This window comes from Anomaloglossus baeobatrachus, chromosome 1 (genome assembly GCF_048569485.1).
Source record: "Anomaloglossus baeobatrachus isolate aAnoBae1 chromosome 1, aAnoBae1.hap1, whole genome shotgun sequence".
Classification (NCBI taxonomy): domain Eukaryota; kingdom Metazoa; phylum Chordata; class Amphibia; order Anura; family Aromobatidae; genus Anomaloglossus; species Anomaloglossus baeobatrachus.
In genome coordinates this window covers 284,513,179-284,525,411 of record NC_134353.1, presented here as the reverse complement: position 1 = coordinate 284,525,411, position 12,233 = coordinate 284,513,179, and the positions used below count along the sequence as shown (strand labels likewise).

The window sequence follows — 12,233 nt, the reverse complement described above, 5'->3', positions numbered from 1 at the left end:
TTCTCCATATGCATTTAGCAAGATTTTCATTCTTTGTGAAGTGCAGATATACCTGAAAAAAAACAGTTTTAAGTATCTCTTTTCAGAACAGTCACTAATGCGAGAAGAAAATGAAAGTAGTTATACTGAAAAATTAAGTTGAAGTCGAAGTAGTATGGAGGAAATCAGAAAAAAATCTGAGAAATATCAACATAAAGTGCTAAGGATCTTTAAGATTTTGTGTATCTTGAGGTTTATTTTATGAGATTTTTCACCTCCCTCTTCTTACTGATAGTGCAGCAGAGAACAACATGATTGTGACAGACAGGATTGAGGATCCAGAGGGTTCTCATTGGCTTTGTCCTTGGACTAATCTGGTTTGTGGAAATGTCTGAATTGTGACAGAGGGACATAGTGAAAATGAAAAAAAACAAAACATGATTGTAATGGAACAGAAACATGTCAGAAGTGGGATTCGAACCCACGCCTCAAGTAGAGACTGCGACCTGAACGCAGCGCCTTGGACTGCTCGGCCATCCTGACCAGCACAACTGTGGAAAATTCACACTTTCTAAAAACAAACACATTTTTTGTTTGGCCCCAAAAAAATGCAAATTTTGAACTGAAAATGTATTAACACCTTTGAGTTTGCCTTGCAATGCTGTAGCTTTAACTTTGTAGGTTGCTGAAATAGCTCAGTTGGGAGAGCGTTAGACTAAAGATCTAAAGGTCCCTGGTCCGATCCCGGGTTTCAGCACGCTGTTTTTAAGTATGAGTGATTTCAGATAAAGTTCTTTCTCCATATGCATTTAGCAAGATTTTCATTCTTTGTGAAGTGCAGATATACCTGAAAAAAACAGTTTTAAGTATCTCTTTTCAGAACAGTCACTAATGCGAGAAGAAAATGAAAGTTGTTATACTAAAAAATTAAGTTGAAGTCGAAGTAGTATGGAGGAAATCGGAGAAAAAATCTGAGAAATATCAACATAAAGTGCTAAGGATCTTTAAGATTTTGTGTATCTTGAGGTTTATTTTATGAGATTTTTCACATCCCTCTTCTTACTGATAGTGCAGCAGAGAACAACATGATTGTGACAGACAGGATTGAGGATCCAGAGGGTTCTCATTGGCTTTGTCCTTGGACTAATCTGGTTTGTGGAAATGTCTGAATTGTGACAGAGGGACATAGTGAAAATGAAAAAAAAAAACAAAACATGATTGTAATGTAACAGAAACCTGTCAGAAGTGGGATTCGAACCCACGCCTCAAGTAGAGACTGCGACCTGAACGCAGCGCTTTGGACCGCTCGGCCATCCTGACAAGCACAACTGTGGAAAATTCACACTTTCTAAAAACAAACACATTTTTTGTTTGGCCCCAAAAAAAGGCAAATTTTGAACTGAAAATTTATTAACGCCTTTGAGTTTGCCTTGCAATGCTGTAGCTTTAACTTTGTAGGTTGCTGAAATAGCTCAGTTGGGAGAGCGTTAGACTGAAGATCGAAAGGTCCCTGGTCCGATCCCGGGTTTTAGCACGCTGTTTTTAAGTATGAGTGATTTGAGATAAAGTTCTTTCTCCATATGCATTTAGCAAGATTTTCATTCTTTGTGAAGTGCAGATATACCTGAAAAAAAAAGTTTTAAGTATCTCTTTTCAGAACAGTCACTAATGCGAGAAGAAAATGAAAGTAGTTATACTGAAAAATTAAGTTGAAGTCGAAGTAGTATGGAGGAAATCGGAGAAAAAATCTGAATAATATCAACATAAAGTGCTAAGGATCTTTAAGATTTTGTGTATCTTGAGGTTTATTTTATGAGATTTTCCACCTCCCTCTTCTTACTGATAGTGCAGCAGAGAACAACATGATTGTGACAGACAGGATTGAGGATCCAGAGGGTTCTCATTGGCTTTGTCCTTGGACTAATCTGGTTTGTGGAAATGTCTGAATTGTGACAGAGGGACATAGTGAAAATGAAAAAAAAAAAAAACATGATTGTAATGTATCAGAAACCTGTCAGAAGTGGGATTCAAACCCACGCCTCAAGTAGAGACTGCGACCTGAACGCAGCGCCTTGGACCGCTCGGCCATCCTGACAAGCACAACTGTGGAAAATTCACACTTTCTAAAAACAAACACATTTTTTGTTTGGCCCCAAAAAAAGGCAAATTTTGAACTGAAAATTTATTAACGCCTTTGAGTTTGCCTTGCAATGCTGTAGCTTTAACTTTGTAGGTTGCTGAAATAGCTCAGTTGGGAGAGCGTTAGACTGAAGATCTAAAGGTCCCTGGTCCGATCCCGGGTTTCAGCATGCTGTTTTTAAGTATGAGTGATTTGAGATAAAGTTCTTTCTCCATATGCATTTAGCAAGATTTTCATTCTTTGTGAAGTGCAGATATACGTGAAAAAAACAGTTTTAAGTATCTCTTTTCAGAACAGTCACTAATGCGAGAAGAAAATGAAAGTAGTTATACTGAAAAATTAAGTTGAAGTCGAAGTAGTATGGAGGAAATCGGAAAAAAAATCTGAGAAATATCAACATAAAGTGCTAAGGATCTTTAAGATTTTGTGTATCTTGAGGTTTATTTTATGAGATTTTCCACCTCCCTCTTCTTACTGATAGTGCAGCAGAGAACAACATGATTGTGACAGACAGGATTGAGGATCCATAGGGTTCTCATTGGCTTTGTCCTTGGACTAATCTGGTTTGTGGAAATGTCTGAATTGTGACAGAGGGACATAGTGAAAATGAAAAAAAAAAACATGATTGTAATGTAACAGAAACCTGTCAGAAGTGGGATTCGAACCCATGCCCCAAGTAGAAACTGCGACCTGAACGCAGCGCCTTGGACCGCTCGGCCATCCTGACAAGCACAACTGTGGAAAATTCACACTTCCTAAAAACAAACAAATTTTTTGTTTGGCCCCAAAAAAAGGCAAATTTTGAACTGAAAATTTATTAACGCCTTTGAGTTTGCCTTGCAATGCTGTAGCTTTAACTTTGTAGGTTGCTGAAACAGCTAAGTTGGGAGAGCGTTAGACTGAAGATCTGAAGGTCCCTGGTCCGATCCCGGGTTTCAGCACGCTGTTTTTAAGTATGAGTGATTTGAGATAAAGTTCTTTCTCCATATGCATTTAGCAAGATTTTCATTCTTTGTGAAGTGCAGATATACCTGAAAAAAACAGTTTTAAGTATCTCTTTTCAGAACAGTTACTAATGCGAGAAGAAAATGAAAGTAGTTATACTGAAAAATTAAGTTGAAGTCGAAGTAGTATGGAGGAAATCAGAAAAAAAATCTGAGAAATATCAACATAAAGTGCTAAGGATCTTTAAGATTTTGTGTATCTTGAGGTTTATTTTATGAGATTTTTCACCTCCCTCTTCTTACTGATAGTGCAGCAGAGAACAACATGATTGTGACAGACAGGATTGAGGATCCAGAGGGTTCTCATTGGCTTTGTCCTTGGACTAATTTGGTTTGTGGAAATGTCTGAATTGTGACAGAGGGACATAGTGAAAATGAAAAAAAAAAAACATGATTGTAATGTAACAGAAACTTGTCAGAAGTGGGATTCGAACCCACGCCTCAAGTAGAGACTGCGACCTGAACGCAGCGCCTTGGACCGCTCGGCCATCCTGACAAGCACAACTGTGGAAAATTCACACTTTCTAAAAACAAACACATTTTTTGTTTGGCCCCAAAAAATGCAAATTTTGAACTGAAAATGTATTAACGCCTTTGAGTTTGCCTTGCAATGCTGTAGCTTTAACTTTGTAGGTTGCTGAAATAGCTCAGTTGGGAGAGCGTTAGACTGAAGATCTAAAGGTCCCTGTTCCGATCCCGGGTTTCAGCACGCTGTTTTTAAGTATGAGTGATTTGAGATAAAGTTCTTTCTCCATATGCATTTAGCAAGATTTTCATTCTTTGTGAAGTGCAGATATACCTGAAAAAAACAGTTTTAAGTATCTCTTTTCAGAACAGTCACTAATGCGAGAAGAAAATGAAAGTAGTTATACTGAAAAATTAAGTTGAAGTCGAAGTAGTATGGAGGAAATCGGAGAAAAAATCTGAGAAATATCAACATAAAGTGCTAAGGATCTTTAAGATTTTGTGTATCTTGAGGTTTATTTTATGAGATTTTCCACCTCCCTCTTCTTACTGATAGTGCAGCAGAGAACAACATGATTGTGACAGACAGGATTGAGGATCCATAGGGTTCTCATTGGCTTTGTCCTTGGACTAATCTGGTTTGTGGAAATGTCTGAATTGTGACAGAGGGACATAGTGAAAATGAAAAAAAAACAAAACATGATTGTAATGTAACAGAAACCTGTCAGAAGTGGGGTTCGAACCCACACCTCAAGTAGAGACTGCGACCTAAACGCAGCGCCTTGGACCGCTCGGCCATCCTGACAAGCACAACTGTGGAAAATTCACACTTTCTAAAAACAAACACATTTTTTGTTTGGCGCCAAAAAAAGGCAAATTTTGAACTGAAAATTTATTAACGCCTTTGAGTTTGCCTTGCAATGCTGTAGCTTTAACTTTGTAGGTTGCTGAAATAGCTCAGTTGGGAGAGCGTTAGACTGAAGATCAAAAGGTCCCTGGTCCGATCCCGGGTTTCAGCATGCTATCTTTAAGTATGAGTGATTTGAGATAAAGTTCTTTCTCCATATGCATTTAGCAAGATTTTCATTCTTTGTGAAGTGCAGATATACCTGAAAAAAACAGTTTTAAGTATCTCTTTTCAGAACAGTCACTAATGCGAGAAGAAAATGAAAGTAGTTATACTGAAAAATTAAGTTGAAGTCGAAGTAGTATGGAGGAAATCGGAGAAAAAATCTGAGAAATATCAACATAAAGTGCTAAGGATCTTTAAGATTTTGTGTATCTTGAGGTTTATTTTATGAGATTTTCCACCTCCCTCTTCTTATTGATAGTGCAGCAGAGAACAACATGATTGTGACAGACAGGATTGAGGATCCAGAGGGTTCTCATTGGCTTTGTCCGTGGACTAATCTGGTTTGTGGAAATGTCTGAATTGTGACAGAGGGACATAGTGAAAATGAAAAAAAACAAAACATGATTGTAATGTAACAGAAACCTGTCAGAAGTGGGATTCAAACCCACGCCTCAAGTAGAGACTGCGACCTGAATGCAGCGCCTTGGACCGCTCGGCCATCCTGACAAGCACAACTGTGGAAAATTCACACTTTCTAAAAACAAACACATTTTTTGTTTGGCCCCAAAAAAAGGCAAATTTTGAACTGAAAATTTATTAACGCCTTTGAGTTTGCCTTGCAATGCTGTAGCTTTAACTTTGTAGGTTGCTGAAATAGCTCAGTTGGGAGAGCGTTAGACTGAAGATGTAAAGGTCCCTGGTCCGATCCCGGGTTTTAGCACGCTGTTTTTAAGTATGAGTGATTTGAGATAAAGTTCTTTCTCCATATGCATTTAGCAAGATTTTCATTCTTTGTGAAGTGCAGATATACCTGAAAAAAACAGTTTTAAGTATCTCTTTTCAGAACAGTCACTAATGCGAGAAGAAAATGAAAGTAGTTATACTGAAAAATTAAGTTGAAGTCGAAGTAGTATGGAGGAAATCAGAAAAAAAATCTGAGAAATATCAACATAAAGTGCTAAGGATCTTTAAGATTTTGTGTATCTTGAGGTTTATTTTATGAGATTTTTCACCTCCCTCTTCTTACTGATAGTGCAGCAGAGAACAACATGATTGTGACAGACAGGATTGAGGATCCAGAGGGTTCTCATTGGCTTTGTCCTTGGACTAATCTGGTTTGTGGAAATGTCTGAATTGTGACAGAGGGACATAGTGAAAATGAAAAAAAAAACATGATTGTAATGTAACAGAAACCTGTCAGAAGTGGGATTAGACCCACGCCTCAAGTAGAGACTGCGACTTGAACGCAGCGCCTTGGACCGCTCGGCCATCCTGACAAGCACAACTGTGGAAAATTTACACTTTCTAAAAACAAACACATTTTTTGTTTGGCCCCAAAAAAATGCAAATTTTGAACTGAAAATGTATTAACGCCTTTGAGTTTGCCTTGCAATGCTGTAGCTTTATCTTTGTAGGTTGCTGAAATAGCTCAGTTGGGAGAGCGTTAGACTGAAGACCTAAAGGTCCCTGGTCCGATCCCGGGTTTCAGCACGCTGTTTTTAAGTATGAGTGATTTGAGATAAAGTTCTTTCTCCATATGCATTTAGCAAGATTTTCAATCTTTGTGAAGTGCAGATATACCTGAAAAAAACAGTTTTAAGTATCTCTTTTCAGAACAGTCACTAATGCGAGAAGAAAATGAAAGTAGTTATACTGAAAAATTAAGTTAAAGTCGAAGTAGTATGGAGGAAATCGGAGAAAAAATCTGAGAAATATCAACATAAAGTGCTAAGGATCTTTAAGATTTTGTGTATCTTGAGGTTTATTTTATGAGATTTTCCACCTCCCTCTTCTTATTGATAGTGCAGCAGAGAACAACATGATTGTGACAGACAGGATTGAGGATCCAGAGGGTTCTCATTGGCTTTGTCCGTGGACTAATCTGGTTTGTGGAAATGTCTGAATTGTGACAGAGGGACATAGTGAAAATGAAAAAAAACAAAACATTATTGTAATGTAACAGAAACCTGTCAGAAGTGGGATTCAAACCCACGCCTCAAGTAGAGACTGCGACCTGAATGCAGCGCCTTGGACCGCTCGGCCATCCTGACAAGCACAACTGTGGAAAATTCACACTTTCTAAAAACAAACACATTTTTTGTTTGGCCCCAAAAAAAGGCAAATTTTGAACTGAAAATTTATTAACGCCTTTGAGTTTGCCTTGCAATGCTGTAGCTTTAACTTTGTAGGTTGCTGAAATAGCTCAGTTGGGAGAGCGTTAGACTGAAGATGTAAAGGTCCCTGGTCCGATCCCGGGTTTTAGCACGCTGTTTTTAAGTATGAGTGATTTGAGATAAAGTTCTTTCTCCATATGCATTTAGCAAGATTTTCATTCTTTGTGAAGTGCAGATATACCTGAAAAAAACAGTTTTAAGTATCTCTTTTCAGAACAGTCACTAATGCGAGAAGAAAATGAAAGTAGTTATACTGAAAAATTAAGTTGAAGTCGAAGTAGTATGGAGGAAATCAGAAAAAAAATCTGAGAAATATCAACATAAAGTGCTAAGGATCTTTAAGATTTTGTGTATCTTGAGGTTTATTTTATGAGATTTTTCACCTCCCTCTTCTTACTGATAGTGCAGCAGAGAACAACATGATTGTGACAGACAGGATTGAGGATCCAGAGGGTTCTCATTGGCTTTGTCCTTGGACTAATCTGGTTTGTGGAAATGTCTGAATTGTGACAGAGGGACATAGTGAAAATGAAAAAAAAAACATGATTGTAATGTAACAGAAACCTGTCAGAAGTGGGACTAGACCCACGTCTCAAGTAGAGACTGCGACTTGAACGCAGCGCCTTGGACCGCTCGGCCATCCTGACAAGCACAACTGTGGAAAATTTACACTTTCTAAAAACAAACACATTTTTTGTTTGGCCCCAAAAAAATGCAAATTTTGAACTGAAAATGTATTAACGCCTTTGAGTTTGCCTTGCAATGCTGTAGCTTTATCTTTGTAGGTTGCTGAAATAGCTCAGTTGGGAGAGCGTTAGACTGAAGACCTAAAGGTCCCTGGTCCGATCCCGGGTTTCAGCACGCTGTTTTTAAGTATGAGTGATTTGAGATAAAGTTCTTTCTCCATATGCATTTAGCAAGATTTTCAATCTTTGTGAAGTGCAGATATACCTGAAAAAAACAGTTTTAAGTATCTCTTTTCAGAACAGTCACTAATGCGAGAAGAAAATGAAAGTAGTTATACTGAAAAATTAAGTTAAAGTCGAAGTAGTATGGAGGAAATCGGAGAAAAAATCTGAGAAATATCAACATAAAGTGCTAAGGATCTTTAAGATTTTGTGTATCTTGAGGTTTATTTTATGAGATTTTCCACCTCCCTCTTCTTACTGATAGTGCAGCAGAGAACAACATGATTGTGACAGACAGGATTGAGGATCCAGAGGGTTCTCATTGGCTTTGTCCTTGGACTAATCTGGTTTGTGGAAATGTCTGAATTGTGACAGAGGGACATAGTGAAAATGAAAAAAAAACAAAACATGATTGTAATGTAACAGAAACCTGTCAGAAGTGGGATTCGAACCCACACCTCAAGTAGAGACTGCGACCTGAACGCAGCGCCTTGGACCGCTCGGCCATCCTGACAAGCACAACTGTGGAAAATTCACACTTTCTAAAAACAAACACATTTTTTGTTTGGCCCCAAAAAAAGGCAAATTTTGAACTGAAAATTTATTAACGCCTTTGAGTTTGCCTTGCAATGCTGTAGCTTTAACTTTGTAGGTTGCTGAAATAGCTCAGTTGGGAGAGCGTTAGACTGAAGATCTAAAGGTCCCTGGTCCGATCCCGGGTTTCCGCACGCTGTTTTTAAGTATGAGTGATTTGAGATAAAGTTCTTTCTCCATATGCATTTAGCAAGATTTTCATTCTTTGTGAAGTGCAGATATACCTGAAAAAAACAGTTTTAAGTATCTCTTTTCAGAACAGTCACTAATGTGAGAAGAAAATGAAAGTAGTTATACTGAAAAATTAAGTTGAAGTTGAAGTAGTATGGAGGAAATCGGAGAAAAAATCGGAGAAATATCAACATAAAGTGCTAAGGATCTTTAAGATTTTGTGTATCTTGAGGTTTATTTTATGAGATTTTCCACCTCCCTCTTCTTATTGATAGTGCAGCAGAGAACAACATGATTGTGACAGACAGGATTGAGGATCCAGAGGGTTCTCATTGGCTTTGTCCTTGGACTAATCTGGTTTGTGGAAATGTCTGAATTGTGACAGAGGGACATAGTGAAAATGAAAAAAAACAAAACATGATTGTAATGTAACAGAAACCTGTCAGAAGTGGGAATCAAACCCACGCCTCAAGTAGAGACCGCTCGGCCATCCTGACAAGCACAACTGTGGAAAATTCACACTTTCTAAAAACAAACACATTTTTTGTTTGGCCCCAAAAAAAGGCAAATTTTGAACTGAAAATTTATTAACGCCTTTGAGTTTGCCTTGCAATGCTGTAGCTTTAACTTTGTAGGTTGCTGAAATAGCTCAGTTGGGAGAGCGTTAGACTGAAGATCTAAAGGTCCCTGGTTTGAACCCGGGTTTCAGCACGCTGTTTTTATTTATGAGTGATTTGAGATAAAGTTCTTTCTCCATATGCATTTAGCAAGATTTTCATTCTTTGTGAAGTGCAGATATACCTGAAAAAAACAGTTTTAAGTATCTCTTTTCAGAACAGTCACTAATGCGAGAAGAAAATGAAAGTAGTTATACTGAAAAATTAAGTTGAAGTCGAAGTAGTATGGAGGAAATCGGAGAAAAAATCTGAGAAATATCAACATAAAGTGCTAAGGATCTTTAAGATTTTGTGTATCTTGAGGTTTATTTTATGAGATTTTCCACCTCCCTCTTCTTACTGATAGTGCAGCAGAGAACAACATGATTGTGACAGACAGGATTGAGGATCCAGAGGGTTCTCATTGGCTTTGTCCTTGGACTAATCTGGTTTGTGGAAATGTCTGAATTGTGACAGAGGGACATAGTGAAAATGAAAAAAAAACAAAACATGATTGTAATGTAACAGAAACCTGTCAGAAGTGGGATTCGAACCCACACCTCAAGTAGAGACTGCGACCTGAACGCAGCGCCTTGGACCGCTCGGCCATCCTGACAAGCACAACTGTGGAAAATTCACACTTTCTAAAAACAAACACATTTTTTGTTTGGCCCCAAAAAAAGGCAAATTTTGAACTGAAAATGTATTAACGCCTTTGAGTTTGCCTTGCAATGCTGTAGCTTTAACTTTGTAGGTTGCTGAAATAGCTCAGTTGGGAGAGCGTTAGACTGAAGATCTAAAGGTCCCTGGTCCGATCCCGGGTTTCAGCACGCTGTTTTAAAGTATGAGTGATTTGAGATAAAGTTCTTTCTCCATATGCATTTAGCAAGATTTTCATTCTTTGTGAAGTGCAGATATACCTGAAAAAAACAGTTTTAAGTATCTCTTTTCAGAACAGTCACTAATGCGAGAAGAAAATGAAAGTAGTTATACTGAAAAATTAAGTTGAAGTCGAAGTAGTATGGAGGAAATCGGAGAAAAAATCTGAGAAATATCAACATAAAGTGCTAAGGATCTTTAAGATTTTGTGTATCTTGAGGTTTATTTTATGAGATTTTCCACCTCCCTCTTCTTATTGATAGTGCAGCAGAGAACAACATGATTGTGACAGACAGGATTGAGGATCCAGAGGGTTCTCATTGGCTTTGTCCGTGGACTAATCTGGTTTGTGGAAATGTCTGAATTGTGACAGAGGGACATAGTGAAAATGAAAAAAAACAAAACATGATTGTAATGTAACAGAAACCTGTCAGAAGTGGGATTCAAACCCACGCCTCAAGTAGAGACTGCGACCTGAGCGCAGCGCCTTGGACCGCTCGGCCATCCTGACAAGCACAACTGTGGAAAATTCACACTTTCTAAAAACAAACACATTTTTTGTTTGGCCCCAAAAAAAGGCAAATTTTGAACTGAAAATTTATTAACGCCTTTGAGTTTGCCTTGCAATGCTGTAGCTTTAACTTTGTAGGTTGCTGAAATAGCTCAGTTGGGAGAGCGTTAGACTGAAGATCTAAAGGTCCCTGGTCCGATCCCGGGTTTCAGCATGCTGTTTTTAAGTATGAGTGATTTGAGATAAAGTTCTTTCTCCATATGCATTTAGCAAGATTTTCATTCTTTGTGAAGTGCAGATATACCTGAAAAAAACAGTTTTAAGTATCTCTTTTCAGAACAGTCACTAATGCGAGAAGAAAATGAAAGTAGTTATACTGAAAAATTAAGTTGAAGTCGAAGTAGTATGGAGGAAATCGGAGAAAAAATCTGAGAAATATCAACATAAAGTGCTAAGGATCTTTAAGATTTTGTGTATCTTGAGGTTTATTTTATGAGATTTTCCACCTCCCTCTTCTTATTGATAGTGCAGCAGAGAACAACATGATTGTGACAGACAGGATTGAGGATCCAGAGGGTTCTCATTGGCTTTGTCCGTGGACTAATCTGGTTTGTGGAAATGTCTGAATTGTGACAGAGGGACATAGTGAAAATGAAAAAAAACAAAACATGATTGTAATGTAACAGAAACCTGTCAGAAGTGGGATTCAAACCCACGCCTCAAGTAGAGACTGCGACCTGAACGCAGCGCCTTGGACCGCTCGGCCATCCTGACAAGCACAACTGTGGAAAATTCACACTTTCTAAAAACAAACACATTTTTTGTTTGGCCCCAAAAAAAGGCAAATTTTGAACTGAAAATTTATTAACGCCTTTGAGTTTGCCCTGCAATGCTGTAGCTTTAACTTTGTAGGTTGCTGAAATAGCTCAGTTGGGAGAGCGTTAGACTGAAGATGTAAAGGTCCCTGGTCCGATCCCGGGTTTTAGCACGCTGTTTTTAAGTATGAGTGATTTGAGATAAAGTTCTTTCTCCATATGCATTTAGCAAGATTTTCATTCTTTGTGAAGTGCAGATATACCTGAAAAAAACAGTTTTAAGTATCTCTTTTCAGAACAGTCACTAATGCGAGAAGAAAATGAAAGTAGTTATACTGAAAAATTAAGTTGAAGTCGAAGTAGTATGGAGGAAATCAGAAAAAAAATCTGAGAAATATCAACATAAAGTGCTAAGGATCTTTAAGATTTTGTGTATCTTGAGGTTTATTTTATGAGATTTTTCACCTCCCTCTTCTTACTGATAGTGCAGCAGAGAACAACATGATTGTGACAGACAGGATTGAGGATCCAGAGGGTTCTCATTGGCTTTGTCCTTGGACTAATCTGGTTTGTGGAAATGTCTGAATTGTGACAGAGGGACATAGTGAAAATGAAAAAAAAAACATGATTGTAATGTAACAGAAACCTGTCAGAAGTGGGATTAGACCCACGCCTCAAGTAGAGACTGCGACTTGAACGCAGCGCCTTGGACCGCTCGGCCATCCTGACAAGCACAACTGTGGAAAATTTACACTTTCTAAAAACAAACACATTTTTTGTTTGGCCCCAAAAAAATGCAAATTTTGAACTGAAAATGTATTAACGCCTTTGAGTTTGCCTTGCAATGCTGTAGCTTTTTCTTTGT

The 12,233-nt window shown here is 38.0% G+C and overlaps 6 non-coding genes across 6 annotated transcripts; 5 read left to right on the top strand and 1 right to left on the bottom strand.

The window, feature by feature from the left end:
* The first annotated feature begins 663 nt into the window (after positions 1-663).
* On the top strand, positions 664-736 carry TRNAF-AAA (transfer RNA phenylalanine (anticodon AAA)). Its single transcript has one exon. It is a non-coding gene; the product is annotated as a tRNA-Phe (tRNA).
* Positions 737-2,215: 1,479 nt separating this feature from the next.
* TRNAF-GAA (transfer RNA phenylalanine (anticodon GAA)) lies at positions 2,216-2,288 on the top strand. Its single transcript has one exon. It is a non-coding gene; the product is annotated as a tRNA-Phe (tRNA).
* Positions 2,289-3,536: 1,248 nt separating this feature from the next.
* TRNAL-CAG (transfer RNA leucine (anticodon CAG)) lies at positions 3,537-3,619 on the bottom strand. The gene has a single exon. It is a non-coding gene; the product is annotated as a tRNA-Leu (tRNA).
* Positions 3,620-9,145: 5,526 nt separating this feature from the next.
* TRNAF-GAA (transfer RNA phenylalanine (anticodon GAA)) lies at positions 9,146-9,218 on the top strand. The gene has a single exon. It is a non-coding gene; the product is annotated as a tRNA-Phe (tRNA).
* Positions 9,219-9,920: 702 nt separating this feature from the next.
* On the top strand, positions 9,921-9,993 carry TRNAF-GAA (transfer RNA phenylalanine (anticodon GAA)). Its single transcript has one exon. It is a non-coding gene; the product is annotated as a tRNA-Phe (tRNA).
* A 701-nt stretch (positions 9,994-10,694) lies between these two features.
* Positions 10,695-10,767, top strand: TRNAF-GAA (transfer RNA phenylalanine (anticodon GAA)). Its single transcript has one exon. It is a non-coding gene; the product is annotated as a tRNA-Phe (tRNA).
* Positions 10,768-12,233: the final 1,466 nt, after the last annotated feature.